Raw genomic sequence first — 21,854 nt, forward strand, 5'->3', positions numbered from 1 at the left:
TGCAATACTTTAGTCTGAAATTAGTCGTTTTATTCTGCGACTATTTACCCTCTATTTAACGACAATTTGCAGACTAAATGACGACTATATAGCGACTACTTTGTTTTAGAAAATAATAAAATTTACTGGTTTTTATTGTTTTGTAATCCTGATTTTAATCCTGATTTTAATACTGAATTAGTAAATGAAAAATCTAATGAAAACACCTTCCAAAAACATAATCATAATTGTATTAAAACCTTAACATACACAAGTTCAAAATAGAGATCAAACCAAAAGCATAGAACGAAAAAGTTTATAACACATACAAACTGAATACAAGAACTTAGTTCATGAGTTGAGAAACAAAATGCAAGGTTGTGGAGTTGATGATGGAGTTGATGATGGAAGATTGTCCTCCTCAGCTGATTGAGAGGCTATAAACTCCATGTATGCTGGATTAGTGTGGCGCATAAACTTTGCCATCATCGTCAACTCTTGCTTTTGCTCAGCCACAAGGAGAACAATCTTTTTTTCTCGAGCAGCAGCTTCAGCGTTGAGAGTCACCTGGATTTCAGCCTGAACTTCATTCTGGCGTTGGGCTTCCTTCAGTTGCTCTTGCAATGTGAGAAAGGATTCCGTTTGTGATGGTTGATTGCCCTTGCCCTTGCCAAGAGTATCTTTGAGACTTCCAACACCATAAGGAGTTCCACGTGAATACCTCTCAGTGCACTATTTTTAGAAAAAGAAAACAATAAGTAAAGAGGTAAAGAGCAAAACAAATGCATGATCGAGTAGAAATGCTACTTTACCTCAAGAAAGATGGCAGTACATTCATTGGTGGTGCGCTCCCGACGGTGTGAAGTACCATCTGAAAGAGTTGAATCTGCCTCTAGCTCAGCCATCTTCTCTTGCAACTTCTGTCGATAAGCTTGATGGATTTTCTCTGCCTTTCCATCAACATAAGAACCATCCGGCTTTGTATGTGTTTTGAAAAAAACTTCACCCATACTGACCTCTCTTCCCAACTCCTCTTCCTGCAATGTTAGAAATTAAAGAATTGTTAGTAATAGATAAAATATGAATGTTGATAAATGTAACTAACAAAATAGAAATGATTTAGTACCAGATCATCTTGGATTTTCCTATATGACTTAGGGCCTGATAAGTGGATGTGAGGACCGAGACCATTACGGTCAGACATACGACACTTGGAATAGGTGGAACTCCTTTGCTGTTGTTCTTCAGTATCCCAATTAGCAACCATCACTTTCCAGAGGTCACCTTCCATCCATGAAGGTTTTATTCGAGCCGTCCTTGCATCACTAACCATGCCCTTCATCCGGCGGTTACAGATGGTCCCTGTTATCAATGGATCCCAGGTGTGAGTTTTCTACATAACAAAGAGAGAAGGAATTATGTCAGTGAAAACAAGCAATAAACAAAAGTATAAAACGGGTTACATTGTACTATTCTTACCGCAAACTCCATGAAGTATCTGTCTTTTCTATCGGGAGGCACACAAGACCAAGTATAATATGGACCATCGAATTTGTTTGTAAAAATCTTGGTAATCTTCCGAACAAGTTGGCCTTTTTTGTCCCGATCAAACCTCCACACACACATGTAAACAAATTGTAGTTAGTTTGATCAGTTAGAAAGCTCAGACAATCAAAGTTCTTAACTAACTTAGATAATCGAATGCTAATTGTTTGTCATATTAGAAAGCAAAACATACCAAGTATCAAACAAACTAACTCAGATAATCGAATGCTAATTGTTTTCATATTAGAAAGCAAAACATACCAAGTATCAAACAAACTAACTCAGATAATCGAATGCTCATTGTTTTTCATATTAGAAAACAAAACATACCAAGTATCGAACAAACTATCTTAGATAATCGAATTCTAATTGTTTGTCATATTAGAAAGCAAAACATACTTAGTATCGGACAAACTACACTATGAGAACTAGAGCTTTGTCTTAATTAAACGAGTCAAATAGAAACTCTGAATCAAACAAACAAGTCGTGTTTTAATCAAACCATCAAATTCCACACAATTCACAAACCATAAAATACCAAGTGGAACACAAATTTTGTTTTAAACAAACCATCAAATTCCACACAATTAACAGGAAGCGAAACATACCAAGTCGTGTTCTTCAGTGGTTTAGGAGATAGAACTGTCGTAAATGTCTCACAGCCAGGCATCGTGAGGAGGGCGGTTAGAGATTGCATCGTGTCATCCTGGAGTTGAGGCTCGTAGTTGTTGCCTTGCGAAGATGGTTGACTTCCATGGGACTGATGTGGTGGAGACAGCGTATGATCCTCCGGTGGATTCGGTGGATAGTTCTGAACCTCAGGCGACGGAACAAGCGGATCAGGAACTCGATTGCCGGAGCTCTGGAAAAGGGTCTGTGGCAGTGGGAAGTTCCGGAAATGCGGTGGTCGTACTTGTTGGGGCATAAATCGTTCTTCCTCCGACGGCATGAACGACTGAGGAATTCGAGCAGTCGGGGTGAAATTGTACTGTGGTAGCGGGTTGGCTCGATTAACGGCTGCAGATGGGTTAGACGGTCCGGCTCTCTGAGAGTTGGTGAGATGAACGCCTGCGGATGGGTTAGATGGTGCGGCTCTCTGAGAGTTGGTGAGATTAGATGCGGAAACTCTCTGAGAAAGGTTGCACCCAACCTTTCTCCTTTTTGTTTTCTTAACCGCATGATTCGACATGAGCTGAGGAAGTGAGATTGAGATGAGGAAGTGAGATGAGGATTGATTGTAGAAGATTGTAGAAGAAAGATTTAGGGTTAATGGAAGAAGGAGATGAGGAAGTGAGGAAGAAGGACAGATCGAGTGTTTTAGGTTTAGGTTAGGGTTTAGATTGAGGAAGAAGGAGAGATCGAATTGATTAGGGTTAATGGAAGCGAAGGAGATGCGGAAGTGAGAAAGAAGGAGAGATCGAAATATTTAGGATTGATTTGGGTTAATGGAAGCGAAAGAATTGATTTAGGTTTTGTTTTCTTAATGGATCGAGTGTTTTGTTAATTGATCGGATCGAAATATTTTGGCCCAAATTTCTTTTGCCCAAAATATAAGAGGAGTGTTACACAATATAACCGATACGTTTTGTTAATATACACAAAAGAGAAATTGGTTCAGATGGTTAATGTACTCTGATTGTAATTATCAGACCTGGGTTCGAGTAATCCCAATGTTATATATATATATATATATATATATATATATATATATTTTTAAACACATAAAATGTTATATAGATTGTATAAAACAATAATCTTAAAGAAATTAACAAGGTCTTCCAAATGTTTATTAAAAAGTAAATAGAACCATTAGATTTTATTAAAATACATAATTTATTTTACATATCTTAAAGCACCAAAAGTGACTTCTGGGTTCTTCGTCGTCTTCTTCATCATCTTCCGAAGACGATAAATTACACATAAATTCATCTTCAGGTTCCGCGTCTGCAACATCGTAGTCAATGTTTATTGGTTCTCTCCTTTCCAAATTGTCTACTATGACATCTTCAATTGTGGTCATCAATACATTATCATCATTTTCTGTTTGCAAAAGACTTGGTTCTCCATCAATGTTTCCCCTCGGATTCACTTTTAGAACATTGAGCCATAAATGCTTTGGTTTCTTTACGTATGGGTACGGAATATAACAAACCTGTGAGGCTTGAGATGCAGTTTTGCAATCAACATTGAAAAGTTACATCACATCAAAAAAGGATGGTGGAAATATCTTTTCCAAATTGCAGAGGATTAAAACAATGTTCTGTTTTTGAATTTGAAGTCGACTTGTTTGCAAAGTTCTCGAGCATAAGTCCCGGAAAAATGCTCCAACCCCTACAATATTATATTTATTCAAACTTCATCACAATTACTCACTTCATATATATATATATATATAGAACTTTAAATAATTAATTAATATACCTGATAACGCAAGGTGGACATTCCGGTCAATGAGTTCTGCAAAGATAAATGGAAGTAACCGCTCCATGAAAACATGGCAGTCATGGCTCTTCATACCTGAAAACTTTCCATTTTCCATATCAACACAACTAGCTAAGTCTGCTGAATAGCCATCTGGGAATTTCACCGAGTATTTCACACATTTCAATAAGCTTGTTCTGGCTTCGTCTGTCAATGTATAGGGCGGGAAAGGTGCTTTACCCCTACTATCAAGATGTAAGCGTGGCCGAGAACAGAACTTTGCTATATCCAACCTTGACATGACGGAATCTTTTGATTTACCTTTCACACGCATAAGAGTGTACATGATGTTGTCCAAAAAATTCTTCTCTGTATGCATCACATCAATATTATGTCGGAGATTAAGGTCCTTCCAGTACGGTAGCGACCATAAAATGCTTTCTTTGTGCCAGTTATGGTCCTTTCCATATCCATGCATCTTCCTTTCATGACCATTTCCACCGACGTCCTTGGTTCTTGGAGGATTTACACAATTCAACCGCTCAGAATAAACTTGCTCACCGGTCAAGGACTCTGGTGGATACTCTCTTGTAGTGTCATTTCCCTTCAAGAAGTCTTTTTTATTCCTCCTCAGAGGATGATCAGGAGGAAGAAATCTCCGATGACAATCAAACCAACATATCTTCCTTCCATTCGGTAGATAAAAAGACTTTATATCGTCCATGCAAATTGGACAAGACAATTTACCATGTGTTGTCCATCCAGATAACATGCCATACGCAGGAAAGTCGCTTATCGTCCACATCAGCACTGCTTTTAGGTTGAAATTTTGGCCCAAGGACACATCGTATGCATCGACTCCGGTAGACCACAACTCTTTTAACTCATCAATAAGAGGTTGGAGAAAGACATCAAGACTAGCTCGCGGATGGTTTGGACCAGAATTCAGAATTGTAAGAAACAAGTACTCATCATCCATGCACATACGAGGGGGTAAATTATATGGCGTCAATATCACTGGCCATAATGAATGGGGATGAGACATCCCAAATGGATTGAACCCATCAGTACACAATACCAAGTACATGTTACGTGGTTCTTCAGCAAATTGAGGATTTTGTTCTTGAAAATACCTCCACTCCACTGCATCAGACGGATGACTCATTTCTCCCACCTTTGCGTGGTGCTCGGCATGCCATCGCATTGCTGCTGCAGTCTTGTGACTCTGATACATTCTCTTCAGTCTATCACCAATAGGTAAGTACCACATACGACTATATGGTACTTTGGTTCTGCGTCGGTCATTCTTAGGCTTCCATCTTGGTGCATCACAAAGCAAACATTTTTCTTCCTTTTTGGCATCTTTCCAGAAGAACATACAATTGTTTATACAAACATCAATTGTATGATATGGGAGTCCTAAATTGCGCATCAATTTCTCTGTCTCGTAATGAGAACCCGTAGCCTGGTTTCCCTCTGGTAAATAATCTCTCAACATTTCACATACTGAATCCACTAACTTTTCACTCATATTATAATCTGCCTTATTTTGAATAACTCTAGCAGCTAAAGATAATTATGACTGACTTTCATGACAACCATCATATATTGGATTTTTTGCACTTTCTAACAAGTCATAGAATTTTTTTGAATGGTTAAGTACTGGTTCTTCTACACTCTGATAACCCTCATCCCATTGATAGTTATCATCATAACCCATATTAGAAGTAAATGCATCATTCACCATATCCACATATCTACCTTCTACTACATTACCCACTTCCTCACTCCCACTAATAAATGTCGGATCAACAGTACTCGTTCCTATATCCATATTAATTTCTTCCCCATGCTTATACCAAACATAATAATCTGGCATAAACCCATAACTAAAAAGATGATTCCAAATTCTAGTCCCTAGAAAACGCTTCCCGTTTTTGCACCTACTACAAGGGCAAAAAAACTTACCCCCGTTTTCTTGTGGAAAAGGCTGGCTATTTGCAAATTGCATGAACTGCTCCATCTCGGCTCTGAACTCTTCTGTAAAATTTCCCGTCACCTCATCGATCCTCTTGTACATCCACTCTCGGAAATTACTATAATTGTAACTTCCTGACATTATTATAAATCTCTATATTTGCAAAAACGAGTCTTTGCAAATCTCTATATATGATCTCTTTTTTTTTGTGTTGCTTTGTGTTTCTGTGAGTGAGAAAAACGATTGGTGAGCTCAGTTTATATAGACATATTTAGCGACTAAAAAATGACTATACTACGTAGTCACCAAATACAAGTACACCTACTTCGAATGCTAAAAACGTGTTTATATACACGTGTTAAGCGACTATTTAGCGACTAAATTTTGCGACCCGCCGGAAATGTCGCAAAATAGTCGCCAAATTTCCTACTACTCAAGCAACTATCATTTAGTCGCTAATTTAGCGACTATTTTGCGACAGCAATTTGCGACACGCCGAAATAGTCGCAAAATAGTCGCCAAATTAACAAATATTCTCATTTCATCGTTTTTTGTCACCATTTAGCGACTAATGTAGCGACTAAATTATTTAGTCGCAAATTAGCGACTAAATAGTAACTATTTGAGAATAGTCATAAAGCAGTCACGAATTAGTGGGTATGTAGTTGCTAAATTTAACGACTACGAATATAGTCGCCGATCATAGTCAGAAAATCCGTGTTTTCTTGTAGTGGCAAGAGCAAGTGGTAGAACATGCACGCAAGGACTTTGACCAGCCATGTAAAAATGTCAAAGGTTACGAATCTTATTAAATGTTTCTCTCTGTATATAATAAGCAACATCATGAGAACGACCATCTTCTTTTCTATCTTTGGATTCTCTTGCGATTTTGTATTTGACCACAATCTCTTTTTGGTGGATTCTCTTTTTTGTTTTTTTTGTTATTCTACCCCACACTTTATAGTACAGTTGATGTTACCGTAAAATGTTAGAAATGATGTAGAGTAAAGTTCCGTAGCTCTTTGTTTAAGTGAAAGAGTAATACGTGACCATGATAGAATAACATGATAATTAGTAAGCGTCTAAGAGAGACATTCGAATATATCAAGATAGAAAGGACAATGAAAATGTAACTAAATCGTTGTTATTTAATTCAATTCATACTGATGGCGGCCCAACAAATTTGTAATTTTCTTTATGATAAGTGGATAAGTGGGATAGAGGCCCAACTATTGTCGACAGCAAAAAAAGTGATTTTTATTATCAGATGTTTCTTTTTCTTGGTTTGAACTTCAAATTGTTAAGAATCAGAGAATTGACACTCTACAGTCAATAAATACGACCACAGCAATAAATGACAACTGAAGAATGGTTTTCCATAAAAGATACTTAATAAATAACGCTACCTATAAAAGATACTTGATAGATTCTACATCAAAATTACGAAGGAGCAACGAAATTACTTATGCCTTATTTTACAAAAATGATTGCACGTTCAATGAAACTTGCAATTGCACTCTATAACTCAAAAATTTTTATAATTAACTCAGTAGCTATTTTAATCATGTAAAGTAGCCATGACCATGGTTACGGTTTATCAACCACCGGTTACAGTTAAAATTTTTGTTTAACCTTAATCATAACCGTTTAATAAACGGTTACGGTTAAATACGGTTTTGGTTAAAGCGGTTACGGTTATATACGATTATAGTTATTTGATAATATCATACGGTTAATATTATTTGATGATATAATATAATTGAAATTATTTATTTATAATTAATATGTTTTTTAGCGTACTCATATTTCTATATATCATATAATTCAGATTAAATAAATAATTATTAGTATATTTTATTACATTTTTCAAACGGTTACGGTTAACAAATTACGGTTTAACTATGCGGTTAACCAATGGTTTTGATACGGTTACGGTTAATTAACGGTTATGGTTAATATAATTTCACCACATATTTAGGGTTAACAGTTATGGTTTTTAACCATTTTATACGGTTACGGTCTGGTTACGGTTCAGATACGGTCCGGTTATGATCCAAAATGCGGTTACGGTTTGATTTTGATCATGCCTAATGTAAAGATGATATAGTGTGTATTTTCTATAACAATTACAGTATTAACCCTCTCTTTATCACCCTCAACCACCACTTCCAACCCCATCGCTGGCCACTACCACCGGCCACCATTTTCGGCGATCACCGCCGTTCACCACCTCTAGCCACCATCGCCGGCCACCACCTCCGGCCACTACCACCACCGACCACCACCTCTGGCGACTACTGTCGGAAAACACCTCCGACAACATTCGTTGGAAACCACCACCGGCGAACCTCCAGCCACCACCCTCCACCACCACCTCCAAACCATCAACACCCTCCCCCATTGGTCATTTTTCCTACCCCTTACGTCATATACTTAATTTATTGAATTAATGTACTATATTATCAATTTTGGTTATTACACTAACTCACCCTTCAAAATATTGAATATATATACCATGTTGGGCTTTATGTAAATTCTATTAGGACATATGTTATATTATTGACTTGTATATGTACTATGCAGTTAATAGACACGTTAGGTTTAGCTGTCTCTCGTATGTATATAAATATTTGATTGTATTGTCTTTGTGAAATCAATAAGAAAGCATATTCTATATTCATTCAGTTTTTTTTTTTTTAAATATCTCTTTTTATTAATTGTGCGTGGAATGAATCTACCTCCAACACTTTGCCCGATATGAAAACATGCACTTCCTAAAATAGTGGTCATATAGCCTCAAGAAGTCAAGTTCGCCCACGGAAATAACCTCTAAATTCCTCATTTAAGACTCAGGCTAGGTAACACGCCTTTCATATAGAGATAGAGTCGTAGGGACTCTAAGAGCACTATTATTGGTCATACTTGTTTTGGATGTCTCAAAGTTTTTTTTTATATAGATATATATTATTTTTATAACTTAATTTAATTTATTATTCAGCACCAATAAGAATACACCAGCTGGCCATTTTTTCTTTCATCTGTATCTCTGCAGAGACACTCCATCTCAAAATTAAAGCTTCTCTTTCCTTCTTTTAATTTTATATTATTATTATTTTTTGACACTCATCCCCACAGTATGTGGGATGGGAATGCTCTAACAATTACTTACTCCTATTTGAAATCTCTGTTTTTTTTTTTTTTTTTTGATAAGAAAGAAATCTCTATGTTAATTCTAGATATTTCGAGGTATTAAGACGGATATAAGATTAATCCAACTAACTTGCCTTTCTTAAACAAATAAAGGAGAACACATGCAATACAATCTCTGCAAATAATACGTAGTATTATACGTTCCAAGAATAATGCCATATGCATGCCCAAGGTGCACCATCTCCTCATCCGATGAAACACACGAAGCGATAATTAGGCCCGACAAATTAAAGCAAAGAAGAAACTAAAGTTGCGTATTGAATTTATTCCAGAGAAACGTGCCCGAGTGCCTTCATTTACTAGCTCACCGCACTGATTGATTCTCTTGGACACACGAACACATGTTGAGAAGTGAGAATCTACCCCAACATCAATACTCACAATCTCATCTTGGATCCTAGGTTCAGCCAAGCCAAATAGGATCGAAAACAGTTACCCGCAAACATGACCAAGTCGTTGTAGAGAGGTCAAGAAACTGATAGATGAAGGAATGAATAAAAGTGATTTGGTTTCCGGTTTGGTTAGAAAACGTCGTACTCTAGTATAGTGTCAGTTTCTGGATTTTCTTGCCTTTTAGAAAAAAAAGAAATACAAAAATCAAACTGAAAGTGATTATTTTTTGTTTGTAGGCCTTGAGTTAATTTAATATTACTATGGTTTAAGATTTGAGTTTAGTTAGCTAATATTAGGTTTGATAAAAGGTATCCAATATCAGTTATATGGTTTGTTAGTACTTAGTAGTATGTGGAATAAGTAAAACTGAAAAACCATAATTAATTAACATTCAGCTGGGGTCTTGGTTCTTTTGGTAAGACTTGAGTTCGATACGGTAAAATCAAAAATAATTTTCATCCATCTCATAACTAATCATACCAGAAAGTGAAGAATTAATATATCCATCTGGGTAAAACAATATATTAGTTAGTTAGTTTTTTTTTTTTTTGGAAAAAAAATAGACAGACATTAAGTATTAACTATAAAGTGAGTTTCTTCTGACATAAGTGGATTTAATTGCATTTTCAGAAACTTCTGCCCCAAAAAGTCCAATAGTCTATGCACAGTACAAATTAAATGTCAACCTCCTCCTAATTATCTGTATAATTTGTTGTATTTTACAACCTTGTATATATATATATTAATATACACATGTATTGACTTTAAATGATCTCATATGATCGGAACCAAACATCATTACATCAACCATGTAATATTTTACAATCGATATACGAAAATGTAAGAGAACGGAACAAGTGGAACAATCAACTTCCACTTCGCTCCAACGAAGTGAAATGTAAGAATATATATCCATCTGGATTTCTAAATTATATGTAGTTTACATTAATTAGCCAAACTTGTTCTCCAGTACAATGGTTTTCATATGGTATCCTTAAATCACTTTTAAAAAACAAGTATCAAACAAAGAAGCGTGGAAAGGCAAACTAAGAATAGCAAGTAATTAATCAAACTTAATTAGGTAATATCCTTATATATATTTCACATTACAATACACAAGAAGATAGAAAAACATAGCATATCTTGTTCTTCAGTTATCAAAGTTACCTATTGTGAAGTGGATTTGGACCCGTGGGAATTACTCGTAATGAGTCCAAAGCCGAAGAGTTAGTGGTTGTTCTCATGGAGTCATACTTTAGAACTTGTTCTTCTTCTTCTTCATATGATCCATTCTTCATCAGTAAACTCCGCATTGAAGCTGATTCTGAGTGATGAATGAAGACAAGAATAAGGAGAGAAGAAGCCAATATCATGAGACCTTTCATCTTCATTTTCTAGTTTTGGTCGTTTTTGTTTGTCTGATGGGGATATAATGGGAATGAAGGGAAGCAAAAGTTAGATTGTTATAAATAGCGACGTTTGATAAAAGGGCAAAGAGAATTAGAGTGAATATATTTATATACAAGCTACGGTGTATATATATAAAAAATGAAACATGTAACTAAATAAAACCAGATTTTAACTTATAGTAAATAATTAGGTAATTATGTGGAAATCATGCATGTTTCTTTTTTTTCTCGGTTCGCTATATAGGTAAAAAGTTTTTCTTTTACTTATGTCTTTGATTTGAAGATTCATAAGTCTCAGCCGCATTAAGTGAGCCTGTGGAAACATTTATGGTAACAGTTATAAAGCCGACAAGTTATAATTGATCACAATAAATAGTTTTTTTTTTTCTCTAATGAATAAAACCTAAACATTCTGCTTCCATTGATGAGGTCTAAACATTTACGATTCACTACGGACGTCGATTCACTACTGGTCTCTCTTCATTTTATACATACATTTCTCATCCGTGCAATATTTGTAAATTAGGGGCGAATTTTAACATTTTCAAAAGAAAAATTGTTACTTTTTTCAGGACATGCATCATGCAAATTAATAAGTATAATTAAAGCTTAGTATGTGTTTTATTAGGTAAAGAAGAATCGGAGAAAAGTGAGAAACCTTTGAAGCAAAGCACATGGAAAGTGTAATTATTTCAGAAGTGAGAATTATAAAGCAAGTGAAAAGGTGAAAATGGAACCCATGCTTATTTGCTTCCTCTCCTACTAGCCACTTTCAATTTCCATCGAACGCATTAACTTCTCTTTTCAACTTCACACCATCCCTATTTCTTTCAAATTATCGACTTTCCAATATAGTATTTGTGAAACTTAGCAGTCAATAAATACCACATGTTTATTTTTAGGGTATCATCGAAACAATAAAATTTAGCAGTCAATAAATAAATAAATATATATATATATATATATACTGTATATATATCACTTGCTTATCGAACAAAGTTAAACAAACCACATGAGAGTTTAAATGCAGACATGTTGAAAGAAAACTCTAAACTATCTTGTCCATGTATATTAATATAGTAACTATCTAGAATATTTGTGTAACCCTAACTTTCGAATTTGTACGATACAAAAGCGTAAGTATACCAAATATCTGAATTAAGTCTCTGAACAGAACGATCATTCGTTTGATGTAGAGAAATTGAAAAAAAAACAAGAGACTAATAACATTATAATATATATATATATATATATTTAACACATTCCGATATGGAACGGTTTCTTGTTTTATCAGTAGTGAAGTGGACTTTTATTTAATGCTATCATCTTTGAAAGTAACAACAAATTTCAAATATTTCTTGATGGGATCGATATTATATATTTAAAAAATGGCACATTTGTTAAAAGCTTAGTCAAATGATGGATTATGAAATCATATGTAACTCGGTTTCGAAATATAAGGTTATTTGTTTTTAAATTTAAAAACACATGTTGAATGAAAATTTAATTTGGATAATTTTTTTAACATTGGTTTCCATATACTGTATCTAATACACACAAAACAATGGTTCCTCTAAATTCGAAAGTCGTTATTGGTGAAACCTAGGTTTAGATATCTTGTCCAGTACAACAACATGTAAATCAATTACGGCAGAGTTTTTATTCCCATAAATAAGATACTTCAAATATTTGCTTGTAATTTTATTTCATGAAACATATCATACATATATAATTTTGAAAACTACGCAATTTCTGAAGTTTATGGTAAAACAAAAAACAAAAAGATTATTTCTGAAGAACTGGCAAGCTAGTGTGGATGAAGGCACATGCAAGCAAGAAGATAAAAGACAAGAGTTAATTTTAACGAAACAAATTCTACGTAGACTTAGACTAAGGGGCTATACTACCAAAAGCTGAAAAATACAGTTAGGCATGAGTAAACATTAACTACTGATAGATTTTGTGCAACCATTAAATGATGTGTTTTCATTTTGCATGTGTACGTATATATTGATTAGAGCATTTCGTAGCATGTGGCAAATGTGAAATTTTACAAATTTAAAGTTCTTTTCTAGTACTAATAAGTTGTGATTTTATAATGGTATCATCCAATTCCTAGACCACTACTTTGCTAATATTTAAAAAAACAACATGCCATAACTGCAAAAGTGATATGAACCCTAGGTTTATCTTGTTTTATTATTAAAAAATTGTTGGTGGCTCAATTTGTATTATTTTATTTATGTGTTAGGAAGCCTGAGTTTTCAGAATTTGAGCTCATCTTTCATCCGTAGAGGAAGATTCCTTTAACGTATGGTCGCGTCGCGTGTGTTGGCTGCCTTGATTTGTCTGTATGACTCTATCCAAGGGTCTCCAGAAATGTAGATTGCTTATAGTTCCTAGTTATTTGGCCAGGTTTTAAATTTAAGTTGGTTGTTGATCTTTCTTGTGTTCGGGTTTTGGTTTCTGATCCTCAAGTATTAGTTCTCTTTGTTTCGGTATCTTTGTATGCATCTCCCTTACGGTTTAGTCTCCAAAGAACTCTGCCGGCTATATATTTTTAGGGATTCAATATAAAAATTTAGATGGAAAATACTGCAAACAATGATGTTAAAAGTTCATATATATAAGTTCATTTGGTTTGAGGGCACACCTCATGGGAGAGTCGAGGCAGAAGGACTAAACTGATGGGCACCTCATGTCTTTAGTCTCATGGGAGAGACTAAGAGCATCTTCAATAGTCCTCTATTTTTTTCTCTATTTATAGAGATTCTTTATAACTGGAGTGAATTTCATTCCAATGGTCTTCTATTTTCATTTCTAAAATAGAGATTTCTATTTTTTCCTCTATTTATAGAGAAATTCTATTTTTTATTACAAAGGATTCATCTATAAATAGAGAAACTCTATTACAGAGGTGAGAATAGAGGACCATTGAGTAAAACTCATCATTATAAAAATTTCTATTATAAAAGAGAAAATAGAGACTATCGGAGATGGTCTAAACACAATCAATAAAGGTTTTGATCGAACATTTACAAACATATCTTTTGTTTTCTTATCGTAAATAACGAATAAGATAAGAAAGCACGACAAAAAAAAAATTACAACAAATAAAAGGCTCTACAAAGTACATTACTTTTAAGAAAAGTTTGAAAAAACATACATAGCCCAAATATTCCGACATGCAATTTCTTTTTTACTCAATTCCGACATGTAATTAACATATATGTATTGGTGTAATACTGTAATTACTGTTTTGGTTTAATACCTATAAAAATCTCATACATATGCCAACATGTAGTGTGTTTTACATAAAGATTCAAAAAAAACATAGTTATTATAACAACAAACATATATATATATATATATCAATTTATATGTAGTGAAATTTAACATTTGTAAATTATTGCATTACTTCTGAAACTCGTAGCTAGCTATAAATTTAAGATATTATTGTAAATTCTTTTTTTTTTTTGCTATGTACGTCAGTACGTGCGAGTAAGAAGAAGAGGGGATGTGGATGACTATAGGAGAGGCAAAAATTGGAAAAAAAAAGGGATATCATTTCAATGTTAAATGGACCAATTATTAGAAGTCCAAGTTCAGCCTAACGAAGCCTATATCAAATTAGGAAACCAAGTCGGGTGAGAAGCAAAATTGTAGTTGATATTTACACAGACTGGACTCAATACAAGCTAGACTCTAAGTCCTAAGATATTTATAACCTTATCAGAACAGGACTATAAACACAATAGAAGTATATCACATTGATTCGACCTTGTCCACAATATTCTCCGTAATAAAAATCAAACATCATTCTGTTTAAATTCAAACAAGGTAAAATATATGTAACACGTTACGCGATAGATTTGTGACAATATAGTCGATGGTGATATCCAGAAGCAGTTTTGAATGTTTGTGAAGTGTGCAACTGCACATACCAAATTTCGTAAACACACTTAAATATGAGCGGTTGAAGAAACTGATCGAGTTTAATCTTTGTATATAAGAAAAAGACAATCCGGTAAAATCATGTGTATAGTATAATGGTTACATAGGTTTAAATTAGTCATTATTCTGTATAATATAAGGCCATTTTTGGTTTTGTGCATGGACAAACAAACTATGAACCATCCTCCGTGATAGTTAACTCTCATAAGAATTACGACCGGCGATCATCTTGACTCTCTAAAAATGAGATGTTGAAGCTCACACGCAAATGCATGTTTAATAATAAAATATTGTTACTAATTTTCATAGCAATTTTTGACACAATAGTTATAATTTTCAACATATAATTAAATTATATATGATTAATTATCTATGGCGATATCAAGTGAGTTTTTATGTCATGGGAAGTTTTCGGACATTCTAAAAATTGTGCATCTTTTAGCTTTTTTAGTTCTGTTCCATTTGGGGAAGGAAACAAATAAAATTTCCTCGACAGATGTTATGAGCTTCGTCCATAATTCCTCGTTTGTGATATTTTTTTAAAAAATATATATATAAAGAGAGGATAGATTCATGTGGATAACTAGTTGATCCAAAATCTCCACCTCTATCTATTTGAGTGGAGAGTTATGAGTATTTTGGATTTTTTTATTAAAAAAGATAGGTATCTATATGTTTTATTAGAAGTTAGTACATGTGTTGATAAGTTTTTGGATCCTCTCTTGTTGATGATGCTATGCACTTATGCCTATGTATGTATCATAGAGATTATCTTTTTCCTCTACGTTCTTGTTTTGTTTTCCGCTGTTTCATTAGTTGATATTTTGAAAGCAACTAACACAATCAAGTTGTTGTGTGAGTAAACTATCAATATAGTAATGTTCTAAACAGGAAAGTATCATCAATATTATAAACTACGTCTCCTTATCGTAATCGTTCATAGATTAAGCTAAATCCAAAATCAATTAGCATCTTATCCGAATTAAACTTAGTAGACTTCTACAAAAAAAAGTACTAAATCTAAACATGTTGGAAACCAATATAAAATACAATGCTATAGATCTTAAGATTGATAGAGATATGTTTAAGTTCAATATATATTTTTTCTAAATATCAAAAATATGGTTGCACATTTCAGAACTTATTATGTTTGATCTATCAATAAAACATATAATTGGATTTTTAAGAACTTTCTATTATAACATTTTTTTCTTAAATATTATTAAAATGAAATTAATGTGTTATATCGAGTTCTGTTGACATCTATAGATCTGTTGCAGATTTTTTTTTTTTACATTCTCCAAAAGAAAAAATTGGCATAGATACTACACAAAAAGTTATCCAGTTTTAACTACGAATTTGATCCGGAATTGCTTTATAATATAGTCTATTTTCGACTTGTTTTTTTAACAAATCAAGTCATTGGAAAACGTTTGTCATAAATGGGTTTTGGAATAAATATAGTCGAATGAAAAGGTAATCGGAAATTTCTAACCCATGAAAAAAGTAAAGTCAAAAAGTATTTGAGCATGCATCTGTACAAATTTCTGATCAACTAATCTATTAAATTAAAATATATTAACAAATTATACTCGCATTTACTAATTTTCACGGCGATCTTAAAAACTAACACTCTCTTTTTTTCACAGCCAGTTTTCCAAAATTGTCCCTGCACCAAATATCAAAACACATACTTTACAGTTTACAATTGAAACCCACAAGACTTATGCATATAGTAAGGGTTTATTTGTTGTTCTTGTTAGGAAACACAGTTTACCTTCAATGATGAATATAGATTCCATTGACCCAATCATGGTATAGGTTTTTATTGAAATTATGCGAATAACTGAACAAACCTTTGAGTGATAGACTACTACACAAAAACTCCATAACAAATGCATGGCCCCATAGTTTTTCGAATACTATTATAGTCACTTAATTTTAGCTAGTGACAACTATCATTCATCGCTCTCGTGACATTTTATAGGGTCCCAAGTTTTATTGGCTGCAAAAACGTTATATGAAAAAATAATGGACCACTTCGACCTTATTACTAATAGTTACAAAATTTTCAATTATGAAAGTAACACACAAATTAATTAGTGGAATCCGAAACATTAATGTTTTGCTTTTGGATCACGTGGGACAATGAGTTTTTTTCGGTTACTTCTAACTTGGTTCTAACTTCTAAACCAATAATTCTAATTCTAAATTTGTTACAAAGTCACGGAGTCCTTAGCGTGTCAAAGGTAATGATTTAGATTATTGCTGTTTCAGTATGTAACGACAATATAGATAAATAACATTTGAATCAAAATTGAATGTTGTTATATATAATAAAGTTCGAAATAAAACACACATGAAAGTGGTACTTTACCAACATTTTAAACTCTTATCACGTTACGATAAACTCATTACGGTAATAGAAATTGGACTTCTTTGTTTATATCATCAGCTACATTTTATAAATAATTTAGAGAATCATTACTAAAACTAATAATAATTACGCTAAAGAAGCCAACACCACTAAAATAATCAATATGAGTAACTTAAGCTAGGGGTTGCATTACAATTGCCATCAGGAAACTTGTTCTTTCAACTGATTCTCGCTCACGAACGTTCCATGGAAACCGTAAGGTACCCTCTCCGGCAGACGCACCGAGGCGACATGCTTCATATCCGTTGCATCAACCACGACAAACTCCGACTCGTTTCTTTCTTCGTCCGTAACAAACCCCATTACATAACCTTCGTCTTCTCCATCTTTTTCTGGTACAAAATACGGTTCGCCACCAAACCGGCCTGGTCCGTAATTAAGCTTTGTAACGGTGCCGTTTTCAATATCCACCTTAGCGATGCCACTGCATTTAGGCCAAGGATCAGCTATTGCCAAGTAAACAAACCGGTTTTGCCGTCCCACGAAACTGCGGTTTATTTGACCCGCTTCTAAATTTATCCCGGTTACAATAACCCTCCGGTTCGATTCTTTTGTCCGCATGTTTAACCGGATCTCACTTAACTCAATCCGGGTTGGTTCTCCTGATTCACTGAAAATCGTGTCGGGTGGACTCATACACGAACCGAGTACGACAATAACCGGATCTCCATCTTCGGTTCTCTCTTCCCACGCGTTCCATAGATGGAAACAGAAACAATCCGGTACGTCGACCCAATTTATTCCCGACCCGGTCTGATCCTGCTTTGACAAAACCCCAAATCTCGACATTTTCTCTTTTTCATAGATAACCGGCGACCCGCCCCGAATCATTTCGGTTAATTTGAATACCATTTGCTGATCCGGTATAACGACGAAATTCTCGGTTATGGCGAAATCATGAATCATCGTAGGTTCCGGGAGCGTGATGTCCACGTCACGTGTCTTTTTCCCGCACGTGTCGAATTTAAGATATCTGAGATGAGGTTTCCTCAAAACGTTGTAGCTCAGCGTGTGCAGATCACCTGTGGTAGCGTCCACCTTAGGATGCGCTATCACTGAGAAGTCGACCTGATCGTCGAACCCGAACCGTCCGATCGTCTCGAGGTCTCCTTGACCGTCGATCTTCACTTGGTAAGGGAGATCATCTTCCGACATGGCTAGTAACCTCCCGTTGAAGAAGACAAGGCCAGCGTTGGCTACACCTATGCCACGTGTCCCGTCCACGAGACCTATCCCAGCTCGAGCGGCGAAGAGAGCGAGTCGAGCTAGACCGGAATGGCCGTGAAGCTCGCCGATTGGTTTAGGAAAAACCGATCTTCCAAGCTTGGTTTCTTCAACAAGCCGGTTCGTTTTAGTGTACCGGCAGCTGTAACTAACCTGGTTATCAGAACCGATACTAACGGCGTGAATCATTCCGTCACCGTCAAACAAATGGTGTCCGGCTAACGGTGGGAACATAGGGTTAGCGCCGTTACGCACGTAAACTCCACGTAGACAAGAAGGAATCTGACCAACCACTTCTAAACCGTTTTGAACCGGACATTCTTGAACCGGAGCGAAGTTACCTGATAATTGAACCGCTGGATCGGTCGGTTTAGGAAGCGGTCGATTCTGCTCCATCGGTAAGACGATAGAGGACTCAATCTTGTCGAGCATCGTAGCCGCTAGCTTCTGGAGAGGGTTTAAGTTTGGATGGGTTGGTTTGAGCTTAACCGGTGGTGGCATGACCGGAGATTTGAAGCGAGGAGGGAGATCAGGGAGTGTTTTTATCTTGAAAGGGTTGATAAGAACTCGTCGGGAGATGTTTACATTTTTGGTTTGTGGAAGTAAGTCAGATTGAGAAGAAGAAGAAGAAGTCTTCGAACGAAGAAGATCAGAACGAAGAGAATGTTGCATGGTGGTTAATTACTTTGTGAGAGACCTTGGCATAAAATGAAAAGTATTGTCACGTTTTATATAAGTAAAGGTTTTTTTTTTCTGTCCTCAACATGAAGGTAAAAGCTAAGCGGTTGAATTAAAGGTTATAGAAAAAAAATGTGACAGGGTCTTGACATTTGTCAAAAATATCATATTTAATAGCAAGTCTAGATTATATGGTCTAGTATTACATGTTGTAGATTTTTCTTGTTGATTCAATGGTTGTGATTGTTTAACTTGTTTTGTTTGAACGGTAAAGATTTTTGTTTTGATAGTGAATCTTAAAAAAGGTTAGAAATCTTCCAAAACTAGTAATTAAGTATTGGAATAATTAGGTAATCTCTTTTGCTTTTTACAGTTTTTTTGTTTATTGGTTACATGTATAGCAGCAAATTCGGATGTACATTATATGGTATGTTATATTTTGAAGTTTCTTTTCTTTTCAAATCGACGATTTTGATTGCTTCACAGATTTTTTACCTTTGTTTCAACGGTGGATATATTTCACAAATCTCCCAAAAGTAGTAATTAAATATGATAAAAACTGAAATATTTGTTTCTTTACTTTTTTTTAAGTTTTTTGTTAATTAGACACATCCTGTATATAGTAGCAAATCCATATTATAGGTTTCCCTATAATGTGAAGTTTTTTTTCTTTTGTAAATTAATTTTGTATTCAATGGTTCGGATTATTTCACTCATATTTTTCTTTTCAATGGTGGAGATGTTATGTTTGAAAGTGAATGCCAAAACTAGTACTTCAATGCCAACACTTAATGTAAGAACTATAATATTTTTTTAACCTTTTTACAATTTAGACACACATATAGTAGCGAATCCAGATTGCTCTATAAGACTATATAACGTGGTGTTTTTGGTAGATAATATATATATACTTTTAAAAATCAACGATTCTAATTGTGTCACTCATATACGTTCAACAAAAAATATATAAACATGTCGTTTATCACAAAGAAAATTAGTCAAATGTTTTCATGGCATAGATTTGCCAACAAAAAAAAGTCGTCTAATATGATACCTTTCAGAATTATCAGGGAAAAAGAAAAACTCTACGTACTTGGGACAAAATAGCATATCATGTTGTACTTTATATATAATTACAAACCGTTATAGTTAGGGTCAGCTGATATACTTGGCACTTGGATATAGCTAGATTATAGCTAGGGTCAGCTAATAACAAACGAATGAAGAATTCATAAGTGATTGTTAGGGGTGGATTTCACCACAGCAATAGGCCCAATCCAAAAAAGGTCCAAAAAGATTAATAGGCCGAGCAGGATATTTTAGTTTTTTCAGATGACGAATTGACACAGTAATCTATAAATAATGAATGTACGGTGTACGGCGAGAAGACACAGAAAACGGAGAGGAAATTTGTACAAAAGAACATGTTCTCGCAGTATCGATTGGACGAACTCTCAGCTTGATAATTGTTTCCTTCTCATTGTTTTATAGCTCGTAGTTACCAATTGTACCCCGACTTTTTCATATATAAAAGAGAACTTTGACCCTCTAAATACCGAACGAAAACTCTCTAATTGTACCGATCTGGACATCAACACTGATCCTTGGGTATAGATTGACGTACTATGGTTCGGAGACCAATTTGGGTACATATTGGCTTTATAATTTAATTAGAAACATCAAGATAAAGAGAAAAAAAATAGTTGTGCATGCCTTACTTTTATTACAGAACTGAAGATGTGCAATGAGAATGAAAATTGTTTTTGTTTTTTGGAGAACAGTTGGTGAGTGAGATTTTGTAGAAGATATCAAAGGAAGTGTGTAATATATACTATACGTACTATAATTGGTATGACTTGGTAAAGTATCTAGGTGTGTGTGTGTGTGTTTTAACACTAATGTAAAATTCATGTGGTGTGTAATAAAGGTTCCACGTTATTACTAGAAAGGATAATATATCTAAAAACTTATCTCTCAGAAGTTAGTAATCAATTATTGTGATTAATGTCCAACGAATAATGTGAAGATGCTGCTACTGGAGGAATACACTGGGGAGATGGTAGTGGACCGTATGTTAGGATCACTTAGGGTCCAAGTTTCTTGAACCGGATTGGATTGGTTATCAGACACAGCAGTCAGAAAATTTTGGTATGAGTTGATTTAACTCACAGTTTAATTTTGTTTTACAGCATAAAATAATGACAAAATACAACATTGTACAGCCGGAGACTGGAAGAAGGTGGTCGTGGCAACATTGCGGAGATTCGAAGTCGAAGGTGATGATGGTGTCTTAAAAGTTTTTTTGGGATCAAGTGTATCCTAAATGCTAGTGGCCATTCTAATTATCTTGATCTTTTTTCTTTTACATATATTTCATGAATCGTGCTCTGTGAATAAGGAGATATATATGTCCATCAAATAATGCTATTCCACAATTTTTTAGATATTTTCACTTTTTTTTTTTTTTTTTTTCATATTCTTATATTTAATCATATTATTTGTAATTGATTTTTTTATGATTAAATAGTTTTTTCTTATATATACTACCAAAACTAAATTGATAATTATTGTATTTTATATAACATCAATTTTTCAGATTTTCTAAATTGCTTCTGAAAGGGGAAAT

The 21,854-nt window shown here is 34.5% G+C and overlaps 3 pseudogenes across 1 annotated transcript; all 3 read right to left on the reverse strand.

The window, feature by feature from the left end:
• Positions 1–3,718: 3,718 nt before the first annotated feature.
• Positions 3,719–6,064, reverse strand: LOC147949799 (uncharacterized; annotated as a pseudogene).
• Positions 6,065–10,447: 4,383 nt separating this feature from the next.
• LOC109125659 (CLAVATA3/ESR (CLE)-related protein 19 pseudogene) lies at positions 10,448–11,001 on the reverse strand (annotated as a pseudogene).
• A 6,308-nt stretch (positions 11,002–17,309) lies between these two features.
• Positions 17,310–19,361, reverse strand: LOC104789013 (9-cis-epoxycarotenoid dioxygenase NCED6, chloroplastic pseudogene; annotated as a pseudogene). The gene has a single exon (XR_015561216.1). The product of XR_015561216.1 is annotated as a 9-cis-epoxycarotenoid dioxygenase NCED6, chloroplastic pseudogene (transcript).
• Positions 19,362–21,854: the final 2,493 nt, after the last annotated feature.

Source organism: Camelina sativa, chromosome 1 (assembly GCF_030686135.1).
Source record: "Camelina sativa cultivar CO46 ecotype springtype chromosome 1, ASM3068613v1".
Lineage (NCBI taxonomy): Eukaryota > Viridiplantae > Streptophyta > Magnoliopsida > Brassicales > Brassicaceae > Camelina > Camelina sativa.